General features: G+C 37.9%; 1 long non-coding RNA gene across 1 annotated transcript; it reads right to left on the bottom strand.

Moving 5' to 3' along the window:
- Nucleotides 1-1,645: 1,645 nt before the first annotated feature.
- On the bottom strand, nucleotides 1,646-3,826 carry LOC125470184. The gene is made up of 3 exons (XR_007252426.1): nucleotides 3,581-3,826; nucleotides 2,276-2,347; nucleotides 1,646-1,675 (listed from the first exon to the last, which is right to left on the bottom strand). It is a non-coding gene; the product is annotated as an uncharacterized LOC125470184 (long non-coding RNA).
- Between the last annotated feature and the right edge of the window lie 9,771 nt (nucleotides 3,827-13,597).

Here is a 13,597-nt window from a genome sequence, read left to right as displayed (position 1 = left end):
TTTTAGTAGGGTCCCTTTATGTGCTTAGGTGCGTTTATTAGTGGCGATTCCGTCCTCCCTTGTTCGAACGGATCTTCGGCGACGAAATATCTATGAATGGACCCCTTCTAAAATGCATGATTTTTATTACTAGAAATGCATACATGAAAAGCATGATTTTATGACTACGTTTTATGAAACGTTTATGAGTTATTGGATTTACGCTTTATGAAATATCATGCTTTATTGAATTTAAATTCTTTGAAATATTTATGAATACATACTTATGAACATGGTTTATGATGATGTTTTGAGCTAGAACACGCCCATGTATTTATGATATGATGTTTGAGCTATTGAGCTCCGATGAGATATATTTTGGAAAGCTTATGTTCAGGATTTTATGTGCTTACTTTGTGGATACATACGTATGTGTGTGTGTGTGGGCCTTCGGGCGGGCGATGTAATGCATTTGGGCGGAAGATATAAATGCCTTTGGTTAGGCGATGTAGTGCCTTCGGGTGGAAGAAATATATATGCCTTCAGCTGAGCGATTTTGTGACGACCCGTCCCTAATTTCCCATGTAATTTTCTCCCCGAGTGTGTAAATTGACATTTATGCCCTTGTGGGCAAAGTGATATGGACGTAGTTATTCGACCCTTAAATGATTTTTCTCGTTATCGTAATTAAATAGTACTCGTTGCTACGAATGCGTGAGCGCGAGTTAGACCTGAATTGAAGCTGTAACGAAAAAGTTACACACGGTTAAAGTATGTTAACAACGGGAAAATTTGGTACACATGTGTGTTAATTTATCAGTGTTGGAAACACTTTTTGATAAGGTGACGAATTTTGTGTACGACTTACTGTACAAAATCTGAAAACCTTATCGTTTTTCTTCTTTAAAATCGACCTGTGTACCTATTTCCCTCACCAATTAGTTCGTTTTCTCAATTCCCTCACCCAATCAGATTTTCTTTCTTTTCCACCAATCAGATCACTCTTTCTCATCTCTGCCCAATTTGAAAGCTGTCTCCATCTCTTTCTCTCACCTAGGGCTGGGCACGGGCCGGGCCGGGCCCAATTTTGAAGGGACCGGACCGGACCTAAGTTCAAAGGGAACGGGCCGGGCCGGGCCGGGGATTAGATTTTTTAATATAAGAACCGTACATTACCCGGCCCGGTTGAAACGGGCCGGGTCCACGGGTCCTTTTTTTTTTTTTTTTTTTTTTTTTGGTTGTTTGAAAGAAAAAAAAATTGTACATAACTACATATTCACAGATTGCAAACTGCACAGTTTGCAATCTGCACAAAACTGCACAAATTGCAAACTGCACAGATTTGCACATATTGCAAACTGCACAGATTTGCACAGATTGCAAACTGCACAGATTGCAATCTGCACAGATTTGCACAGATTGCAATCTGCACAAAACTGCACAGATTGCAAACTGCACAGATTTGCACAGATTGCAACTGCAGAAAGTCACATACTGCATTTACGCATATTTTGCACAAATTCACCATTATTCACATCCAATCTAAATACAAAGTCCAACATCCAAGTTTATAGATTAACAATACATTCAAAATAATAATATTACATCTTCCAACATCTAAAAATTAAATCAACATACAAAATATCCGAAAATCCAAGTTCCAACGCCCAAGTTCCAACAACAATCTTCATTGAATCTGTAAACAAAAATAGAATATAAACATGACATTTTTAACGTCCAACATCATATTATCTATCCTCATTCAAATTGAATTATTGAAATTTAAGTTTATTCATTTGAGTTTAAAATATTACCGCAATTCCTTTTCCTTTATTCGTTTGAGTTGTTTCAATTTCAGGAACACTTGATGAGATTGTTGAACTTGTAGATATGGAACTATATTCATTAATCAAATAAAATAGCATAATCTCCATGTAAGCATAATCTACACATTATACATAATTTAAAGTACATGCAGCAGCATGCATGCACTTGCAGTTTTTCTCATGTACTTCAAAATTCAAATCGTGTGCAGGGCAGTAACATGCAGCAGTAAGCAAGAACTCACCAAACCAAGAAATAAAAAATAACCATCCAATGCAGCAGTAACATGCAGCAGTAATGTGTGTGTGAGATGTATATGTAACCATCCAATAAAAATAACATGCAGCAGTAACATGCAGCAGTAATGTGTGTGTGAGATGTATATGTAAACAAACAAAAAATAACCATCCAAACAAAAAATAACCATCCAAAACAAAAAATAACCATCCAAAGTTCCAAACCAAGAACTCACCAGTAAGCAAGCAGGATATGATTCAAAATCTTCCAATTTCCAAACTTTCTCAGTAATAAGTGGCTCCGGAATCTGAAACCAATTCCCAAACAATGAAGAAAATGCATATAATATTCTTGGAAATGCAGCAATGCAAGTAAATGCAATCAGAATTCAAATTTCAAAATTCAAATCGTGTGCAGGGCCTGCAGGGCAGTAACATGCAGCTGCTAAAGAAATTGTTTTCTGCAATATTGGCCAAGTACTTATTGTGTGTGTGTGTGTGTGAGATGTATATGTATATGTATTATATTATATATATATATATATATGCAGGCAGAAGGCCTCGGTTCTCATTCTTATGTGTGTTTTAAGCTAAGTGGTCAGATAAGATTATCATGTTTCAAATGTAGTTACCAAGGTTTTAAAAAATAATGTATAAAATAGATAGAGATCTAGTCAAAGGTGCTTAGGAAACTAATGCATGCTTGCTTAGCATAACATTTAAGAGTAAATAATTAGTCAGTTAGTAAATGTACATGCACAAGAAAGCTGACCTTCACAAAACTGAAAATCTTGTTGGTTTCGGACCGTACATGCACAACAAAATATCGAACTCAGAATCTTCTTCAACAACGTATAGAGCCTGACAAGTGACAATCATATTCTTTATATATGAGAAAACCAAATGTGATTCGCACCTAACTATATTAATGAACCAAATCATATTCTTTATAGTAAATTACAGAACCAAAACCAATATTTTAATGAAACCCATAGCCATAGATATATGAAGTATGAACCCTAGATTCGAACAGATCTACAGAAAAAAATTGAAATAGGAAAAACTTAAAAGAGAGACTCTGGGAATAGAGCTTCTGAGCTTCATGCTTAACAAACAAAGCAACAAAACCCATAAATTAAATGTCTAAAACAACCTCTTTAAAGTTTAAACCCAGAAGAAGCTATTATCAATTTTAGCTTACATGCATTAAGATTGCAGCTTGCATGCATTAAGATTGCAGCTTCAATTACCAATTTTAGTTCAAAAATTGTAACAATTCGAAAATTTTCTGCAAATTTAAATACCAAAGTATTTAACCAAACAACTTAAAATCTACAAACAAACAACTTAAATTTCTGCAAATTTAACCAAACAACTTAAAATCTACAATCTGTAAGCAGATCCATAAAATTCAAAACCAATAAACAAGTTTCTGCTAGTAATCAAATCGCAGCAGTTCATATAATCAATCGAAAAGCTTATGCAATCATAGCCCCAAAAACCCTAAATTCCCAAATCAGAAACCCTAATTCATAAATTACCTAGGAATTTGCAGGATGATGGTAGTCTTCTCGACGGCGAGGTTGGTGTCGACCGTGTGGTGGTGGTCGGAACTCGCGATTGGGGAGGATTGATGTAATGTCGACAGACACAGTCGAGGTCGACAGTCACTGACTCACTACGAGTCTCAAGGAGTCGAGTCGAGTCGAGTCAGTAGGGGTGGAGAATCGATGGAAAAAGATGGGAGCGATCGAGGTCTGACTCTGAGACGAGAGAGTAGAGACTAGAGAGGAAAGGCGATTTGGGGAGTGGGTGGGGAAGGGAACTGTCGAGCTCGAGTGTCGACTGTGGGAGTCTGATCTGACTGTCTGAGAGTCTGATCTGAGAGACTTGAGTGCGATCGTATGATCGTGATTTTAATCAACGGATCAGATTAAATCTTAAATGTTTGGAAGGTGGAAACGGTCCGGGTCGGGGACCCGTTTCCTCAGCAAGTACGACCCGTCCCGCCCCGCAAATAACATGGATCCGCCCCGCCCCACCCCGTTTCAGATTTTTAAAAATAGGACCCGCCCCGTACCCGCCCCGATTCACTTGGACCCGGCCCTAACCGCGGGTCCTGGGCCCGTTTGCCCAGCCCTACTCTCACCTTCCCTTTCTCTTTCTCCTTCACCCATGACTCTATCCCCTTTGTAACACACACACCATCATCAAAACTTTCGGATCGAGCCTAAAATTTCCACAATCACACTTCTCTCATCCTCACAAACCCAACCGTACAAAACGATCATGAAATGGTTGAGTTTTGAACACCCAACTCGGAAGTTCAGACTTGGACGAGTTTTCCCTGAAGTGTTCCCGATCGAGTTACAAGCTTTTGGGACGTTTGGAAGCCTCCACATAACTCCCTCGAGTCAATAGACTGAGTTTGAAGTTGAGTTGACGTGGAAACACAGTTTTGAGGCGAAGAAAATAAGTCTGAACCTTTCGAGGCTTTTTTAGGCCACTTTCTCCCCCATTTTGGACTTTTGAAAGGTTCAATCTTGTTCTACTCCTCAAGATATTCAATTCCATATCAAGTGCGTTGAAAATGGTTGAGAAATGAGCAAGTTTTGAAGTTTTGAAAAAGATTTCCAGAAACGGGCGACTTTTTCTAGTTTTTGGCAAAACCAGACGGCGGCGGGTGCTGGCGGACGGCGGAAGTCACCGGAAAAGAAGGGGAATATTTCGTTAACGTTAACGGAATATTTTAACGCCATTAGGTAACGTCGTTAAACTTAATGGAATATTTCGTTAGTATCTAACGGAATATTCCCTAGAATCTGTTAGCTTCTGTCAGTGCGTGTCTGCGTGTGTGCCCGTGTCTTAGCGATGTGTGACGGCGCGTCCGGCCACCGACTGGCGTGTGCTTGACGTGTACAGGACTGTGACGTCGAGTAGAACATTTTTGTATATTTAAACCTTCTGTTTGAGCAAGTTGTGGGGAAATTTACCTAGTTTTTAGTATATGTTCTATTAAATTAATTAGTTTAGTTATTTTACATATAGGTGAAAATTACCCCGAGGAGGTACGAGGACAAGTGAGGCTAGGAGGCTATGATCCGACCACGTATCAGTGAATGGGCATTTGTTTTTATATATATGATATATAAAGTTTTATAGTTTCCACAAATGCTTTTGAATTGATTCATGCCTATTATGCCATGATTAAATAATGTTATAAGAAATATTGTACTGTTGTGAAATGCTAAAATAATATTACGGGATGCGCAAGTTTGTTATGTTAACTAGAATTATTGAATCGTTATGGCGTGGTTATATTTATGTAGTCTGCTCATCATTGCTGCACCCAGTGTTAGTGCTCGCCCAGGGCCAGGGCCAGGGCCAGTCTTTCACATGTATGTTCACATCCGCACTACACGTTTACCTTGGATCCAAGTAGGTGCCAGTCATATCGTACAGGTTGCAATAGGTAACTCCGACTCATATATGATCGCAAATAGTGCCAGTCTTCACGTGATTGTAGCATTAGAGCTTATATTATGATTACATCCAGTCCTATCGTACAAGTTGCATTAGGCAACTCTGACTTGTGTGCTATCATAAATTGATGAGCATCAGTTTAGTTGTATAGGTTGCATTAGGTGACTTCGAATTGTGTGCTAGTATAGATTGATGAGCATTTGATTTTATTATGCTACTGTTGAGATATTGTGATTGCCATATTTATGGAATTATTGTTGATTTGCATTTGATTTCATACTTATACGTAGTATAATTTTTTGGAAACTATACATATTTTATAGCGAGGGGTTAGTATGTTCAGAAAATAAATGTGTTTTATAAACCTTTGTTTTTGCCCACTCACCCTTCTGTTTTTCGCCCCTCCAGGTCTTAGATAGTTGAACTCTCTGTGGCATATGAGGAATCTCTTACGGTCCTGACATATCTATAATTAAATGTAGCAACTGTTCCTATTGTGTATTAAGTACTTAACTAGATTCGACTACACTACCTATGTCATCTATGCTATAAATATTTGTATTCTATAGGTTCTATCCACTACTACGCACTCACTTTATTAGTTTACATAAGTTCTAGTTTCGGTTTTAATTCATTGACATTTTTACATCACTAACACTTTTGGTTACGTCACCTTCGGGTGACAGTCAACATGCCTTGACTCCGGTCGGGGTATGTCAATGTAGCGCATTTAGGAAATTGTGATACCACTACTAACACGTTATACACGATATATGTTTTACGAAGGTTTTATGGCATGCTAGGGTTTTTGGAAAAGCTATTACTTATTAGCTATATGAGTTTTTCTAAAACTAGGGGTTAGTATGTTTGAAGAGTAATTGTTTTAGTATTACTTATATATAAACTTGGTCCACTCATGCTTTGTTTTGTTCCCCCTTCAGGACTTAGAATTGAGGCGTATAATCCTGGTGTCAAGATATTCCTGCATTGGTATCTTCGAGTCTTCTCGGTGTAGGACCCATTCCTTTGTTCGTACATTTTCATAATATTTCTTCTACACTATTCTTGATTAGTTGTATGCACTGAACATGTTCCTACTTTTGCATATTCTTTATTAATAAAATTTACGTGTTTTATTTACGCTCATTCTTTCTTCATAACTTACATGCATGTTAATATGACTTCGTCACCCTCGGGTGTCGGCCAGCATGTGTCTACCCTGGTGTTTGGAGGATATTGGGGTCGGGCGTGTCAATTTGGTATCAAAGCATGGTTTGTTCAAAGAATACTTAGGATTGTCTCTTACTCTAATAGTTGTCAGCTTTGATATCATTTGGATGTCATGGCTTCCATTTATTGGTACCTTTTCGGCACAGTTGCGTAATCTTCTTTCTGTCTGAATTGCCACATCCTTATCTGAAGTATGAAAATTCGTGTAGGGATTGTGCCTCATCGGTGATGTAATTGTTTGATGCACAACTTTAAAAAACGGACCGATAATCTACGACATGCATTCCCAAGGAATGACGAGCAAAGTTGGATTTACATTGAAGTGATGGGAAATAGAAAAATCTCAGTGAGAGGAAGTTTGGTTAAGACCAGCTGAATATCTGAAATGAGGATGATACGCTGCAACTTGCGTTCCTTAGGAATGGCGGGCAGAGTCGTATCTATATGGAGATTGCTCGAAACATCTGAAGTTCATGTGGAGAAAGTGAGGAAGCACTAGTTGTTTGTGAAGTTTAGCAAGTGTTAGTTTAGTTGGACCGAATCAATATCCTCGAGTTTGTTGTTCCACTGAGGAAATTCATGTGGACACTTAGAAGATTTCTCGGTGATTACATTTGCTAACAAGTGGACGAATGCTCTAGGGATGTTCATGAACCTAACTGACCGGTTATTCCACCCATATTTCGACGGATTCGTGATTTTCTTATTGATAACCTTCTTGTCTACTCCAACAACGAGGTCAAGTTCACTAAACATCGACAATCAGCTTTACATTAAATTCAAACGTTGTTTAGATTAAATACTTTTCTTGGGAGACTTTTTTGTAACAGATGTTATTCTTATCAATTTCCAAAAAAGGTTATGACATACGAAATATTTTTTGTCTTGTCAAGTTTTATCTGTAGTTCTTAATGATTCTTTGAGCATATCCCTATTTCTTTTTTGGCAAAGAAACAAGTCAATTTTGTTTGAGATGTTGAAGGTGAACGAAGTTTTTGACAACTGAAATATTGTCTCACTTGATCATTATTCTTACACTTTTTTATGATATTGATAAATTTCAAATTCTAAAGTGATGTTTTATTGAATGTTTAGCTGCATGATAGGAGCATATTCATGCGACTTAAATGGCTTGTTCTCGTGCATTTACGTTATGTTTCTTTAGTTATTTTAGTCCTTTATGCTTCTTTTGTGTGTTTTCAGGTTCTAAGGGCAAAGTATGCAAAAGGATGCATTTTGGAGCCTTTTGGAGCAAATTAGAGATTGGAATGAATATCATATGCTTAAAGCCAAGTAGATGGACGAAATTGAAGACCAAAGGAGGCTAGGAATAAATAAAGAGATGAAGAAATGAAAATGAAGAACAAAGAGTTCACATTCACCACCAATTCAACACATGCAGCCATTCACCCCTTTTCTCCAACCTTGCTGTGCACATCATCATAAACAATCAGCCATTCCACATGCATTTCCACCCACATGCACTTTAATCATTCAATCACACCATTCCATCCATTCATTCAGCCATAAGCAACACCACACACCAATTCTATCCCTTGTGTCGTGCATCCTCTCACCAAGAAATCATTCATTACACATGCATTCATCAACATATCTAGCTGTCACTCACATGCATTTCCTTCATCATTTCCAACCCACATGCACCCAGAAATCATCCTTGCCGTGCACATTCACTCACCACAAACAAGTCATATGCATTTCCACCCCACATGTCCCTTTAATCATTCAAACATGCACCCCTTTATTCTTTCATTAATTAAACCATTCAGCCACATTTTCACAAACAACAAGCATCATTGCCGTGCCTTTCCAGATTTCCAGCATCCCATAATCATTCACCCCTTTCTCCACACCAAAACCGTGCACATACATTTCCCTTGTGCAATTCCAGCTTTTCACAACATATCTAGCTGTCATTGCACATGCTTTCACATTCATTTCCAGCACCAAACATCCCATGCCGTGCATTCCCTTTCATTTTCAGCCAAGTCACTTGCATTCCCTTCATAAATCAGTCACATGCATTCCCCTTTGATTTTCCAGCTTTCCACCAAGTTCCTAGCTGTCATATTCCCTCTTTTTCACCTATAAATAAGCATCCATTGCAGCCACAATTCATTCACACTTCATTTCATACACAACACACCACAAACACACCATTTCATCCCTTTGCCGTGGCCTTCTTTGCATTTCCAGCATCATTCTCTTCATTTCCATCACTCCCCATTCCTCTAAAACACTACCCAATCCATTCAACACACCAACAACATCCCTTAGACCTTATGCTACAACGAAGAGGGGGAGAAGAGTGCCTAAACGTTCATACAATTCAAGTTTGAGTTGTTGGAATTTTTAGGTGTTTCTTTTCTTCGATTCCAATGTTTAATTTCAATTCTCTTTGTCTTGTACGTATGAGGAACTAAACCCCCCCTTGGCTAGGGGGGGATTCGAAATACATGTTTATGCTTGCAATATGATTTGATTACTTCTAATTACGTTTCATAAGTTGTGAATTCAATTTGTTTAACTGTTTGATTGATAACCTATTTATGTATGTTTATTGAGAGTGCACGCTTAATTTTCATGCATGAATATGACGCTAGAATATAAGTGAGTTTCACCTAATAATTATGAACTTATATTCACAAGTAGTGGAGGTTGCTTATAAACAATCGCGTTAAATAAATTCTTGGCATAAGTTTCATGCAATCATAGTAACGAATGCCTCGTCAACACGTATAGTTTTCAAAGAACTTAATGATTCTTGCTTGTATCTCTATTATGCAATTCATGTAGGAAACTTGTGGGGAATGCTTTGGGTTGTCGTATGCAATCATCCAATTCATTAACTTAAGGAAAACTTGACGGTTAATTTAAGCGGACCTAATTAACCCGGGGTGTTGAGAATTCATGGTTTATTGAAAAGCAATTAGAAATCATTTTGTATGCAAGTATAACATGTGTGGAGATGAACCCCTTAGCTAGCTTCCCATCCATTCATTTCCGTCAAATTCGTATTTACAATTTGTTTTCTTTACATTCTATCCATTTTAGTTTAAATTCGTCCAAACCTCAATCCCCCCCATATTTGTTTAGTCTTAGTCTTAATCTATCTTATTTTGAGTTTTGCATTCTTTGAGTCTAGTATAATGATTTAAACTTGTTTTTACGTTTTTGAGTCAAATCCAAGTGATTAACAATCCCTCCTAATCCCCGGTCCAGAACGATCCCTACTTACATACTTACTACAATTGACAAAAAGAGGGTTTAATTTGTGTGCGTATAATTTCCGCATCACTACATGCTGCTGCAACATGACCGAGTAATGCATGTGCCTCTTGACAGTTAAAACCACATGAAATGAACCATCCTATCTACGATCATGAGCCAATAGTTACCGTCTTACTTGAAAAACCTAATGACACCCTTTCTTTGTAGAAATTTATGTGGGATGAAAGTTGGGAATGAAACTTTTTGGAGTTTGGAACATCGTCTTACTCGTGCTTCTATCCTTGCTTTTCTTGAAGTTGGTGGTGAGTTTTAAGTCTCTTGTTTTGCATCCTTGTCATGTTTAGGGTTGTTTTCTGATGTAGCATAGGAAGGTCATCGACTATGCTCCCGAACATCTTAAACCTCACATAACGAATTATCCTGTTCATGACCTAGAGCTAGTAACAATTTCCCTTGTTGTAAAATCTGGTGACGTCTACAACAAAAAGTGTTGCATCATTTCTAACCAAAGAGTTGTAGTGTGTTTTCACACATAATGAGTTGAGTTTGAGACAGAAGAGGTGGATGGAACTCATCGGTGATTTTGATTGCACTTTTGAGTATCATCTTGATCAGGTAAATGTTGTAGATGATGCTCTTAGTTAGAAATCCAATGGACATTTTGCCTTCATCCGAGCTATCCATGTCCCACTATTGTTTTCTTTTCGAGGAATTGACTTTACTTTGGCACTCGATCCATGGTGAGTATTGTCGGCTCACTTCTAAATCAAACCTGTACTGGTAGATTTCAGGTAAGAAGCCCAAGAGTTTGATTAGTAATGTGCGAGTCTGAAGGAGCAAGTGTAGGGTGGCATGAGACGGGATTTGAAAGTCCAAGGAGTTGAAACTCTGTTGATAAGAAACAAATTGTATTTGCCTAAAGGTAATGAAGCTGTGAAAAAGGAAAAATTCTTGATGAGGCTCACATTTCAGCGTATGTCATGTATGCTAGCAATACTAAATTGTACCACTGCTTTTGTCCATTTTATAACTGGTATTGTATGAATGGGATATCACTAAATATATGAGGAAATGTCTGATTTACTGGTAAGTGGAAGCTGAAAGATGGAAGTCATCGGGCTTATCTCAATTTCTCTCTATTCTTATTTGGAGGTGGGAAGAAATTTCCATGGTTGTCCTTTTTAGTTGTCAAGGACCCATTGGGGATACAAATGGAAACAGGTAAATGCCACCATAGATTTTCTGTACAAAGCACCTTGTACATGTGGAGACTATGATGACGTTTCTATATTTGTTGATTAACTTAATCAGCATATTATCTACCAGTTCATGAGGATTATACTTTCGACCGCTTGGCATAATTCTTCATTCTAGACTTCGTTAGATTGACGTCTCAATTAACATCGATTTCAACCGTAATCCCAGATCCACCTCCTGGTACTGGAAGGCATTCTAGTTAACTTTTAGTTCGTGTTTACCTTACAACACTTCGTATCATTTCTAAAGCAGACAAATTGTTCAGGAAAACCACTTAGGAGTTTTAGCAGAGACCATCAGTCATTCAATCACCCATTAATACCTTATTGAGCGAATCATTACCACTGGTGATTGAATATCCCTGAGGTTATTGTTGTAACAAGTTGTCAATATTGGAATGGGAAAAAGTCTAAAGTTCCTGCCTATTAGATTACTTTAGACTACCAATCGAGTCAAGTCTGAGCCCAACCATCTCGACTTGTCAACATATAATCAAGTTAGGTACTCACACATGTTATTGCATCAAAGTTACGCATCCAATCCAGCTATCTTTTACTCTAGATTCAATGGACTTGATTTGACTCTTAAATTCTTGAGTGTTCCTTTAGCCTTCTGGCATAGTCTTTCACTATATCCGAGAGAAATTTTCATTAAATTAGCTCGTTTAGGCTTTGTGAATCACATTGTTTGGTTACAAGGTGTGCCATCATTATTGTACCTCATTAGGATGCGTGTTTCACTTCCAAGTGTTGTGAAGCCTTCTCGAAGGCCATGAGTACTAAGTTGTTGGCCAGTACCACATTTCATTCTCAGACTGTTAGCCAGTCTGAACGAACTATCTAGACCTTGAAAGAGGTGTTGTGTTTATCCGTTATGTGGTTTCAGCATGATTAGAAATTGCACCGTTCTCTATTGGAATTGTTTATGACGACAATTATTATTTTCGGTTTGGGTATGGCACTATTTGAGCATGGTATGAGAGATTCTACAGGCAACACTTGTTAGACAGAAGAGTATTGCGAACTGGTATTCGAAGGATCGAAATTTCGATATGGAAACTGTATGCTTCAAATGATGTCACTTTGGAGTTTGGACAAAATGATAAGTTTACACCCTTGGGATTTACTACTTGATCAAGACAACAATGAGTTATCGATATTGCGGCCTGTAGACTGTAATATTGATGGCTTATTCATTGAGTTCATTAAGCAAGTGAGCAAGTAGGCCCATCTATGGTAGTAGTTCCTAATTAATTATTGTTTGGGCTCGACCCAAAGACACACACCTACTTTCGGAGTACATGATGTTACGAGACCCATTTTCATTTTCGGTTTTAATTTCCTATGCAAGTATTTTAACTTGCATTATTATAGTTACATATATGTATTTTGACGTTACAAATGTTTGGGAGAGCCATTTCCGCTTTCAGTTTTAAATTCAGTGCAAGTTTTTGGCTTCTATGTTAATACATATCTATTTTGATGTTATCTTATTATGCGTACATATTTTTGACCTTACGTTATTATATATTTTCGACTATATTTTGTTATATATAGATATACTACTACTATTATATTGTTGAGGAAGAAAGTATGAGCTTGAAGGCATGAAAGAGGAATCACTGCAATTCGATCGCGACGGAGTGGCATTCTTTTTTATGCAACTACTTTGACTTGATTTCTTCTTTATAGATATTCTTCTTCCTATCTTCGAGTATTTGTGTATAGCAAGTTATTTCAAATTTTAGGGACGAAATTTTCTTAATGGGGGTAGATTGTAACAACCCCTTCCGGATTCTACGAAACACGAAACGTCTAGGGTAATTTTGTAATTTCACGCGTGGGAGATATTTTGCATGTTTGTCTTCTATGGCTTGTTTGGTGTGCCAGTGGGGCCCACTTCTTTTATTTGGTCTCTTGATCATCTCTCTTTCTTCCCTTTTGCCCTGTGTCTTTTCCTCCTAAACCTTTCAGTTCACTCTTCTCTCTCTTTTCTCCTATCTCTTATCTCCATTTGTATTTTGGAAGCCAACCTTCCCCGAGGGTACCTTATACACACACAACACACAAACAACAACAGCAATGACAACAACACCACCACTATCTAAACCTTGTCATCTTGGCCCTTGGCCAAGGCTGTGGAGCTCTGGCAATGGCAGAGTTCATTATTTTGGTCTTCCCCGACAAACTCACGGCGAGTTCTCGCCACCCTCGACGTAGGTAAGCTCCCAGAACCATTTGGGTGTGTTTTAAGGTTATATTAGGTAGGTTTTAAGTTGTGTATACATGTTTGACACATAAACAGCTTGGGGGAAACTTTCCCAAAATTTTGGCAAA

This window comes from the organism of the source record quoted next, unplaced genomic scaffold, assembly GCF_019419815.1.
Source record: "Pyrus x bretschneideri cultivar Hongxiangsu unplaced genomic scaffold, Pyrus_bretschneideri_v1 Contig49, whole genome shotgun sequence".
Lineage (NCBI taxonomy): Eukaryota > Viridiplantae > Streptophyta > Magnoliopsida > Rosales > Rosaceae > Pyrus > Pyrus x bretschneideri.
The sequence above is the reverse complement of the archived record's forward strand: the minus strand, read 5'-3'. Positions and strand labels throughout refer to the sequence as shown.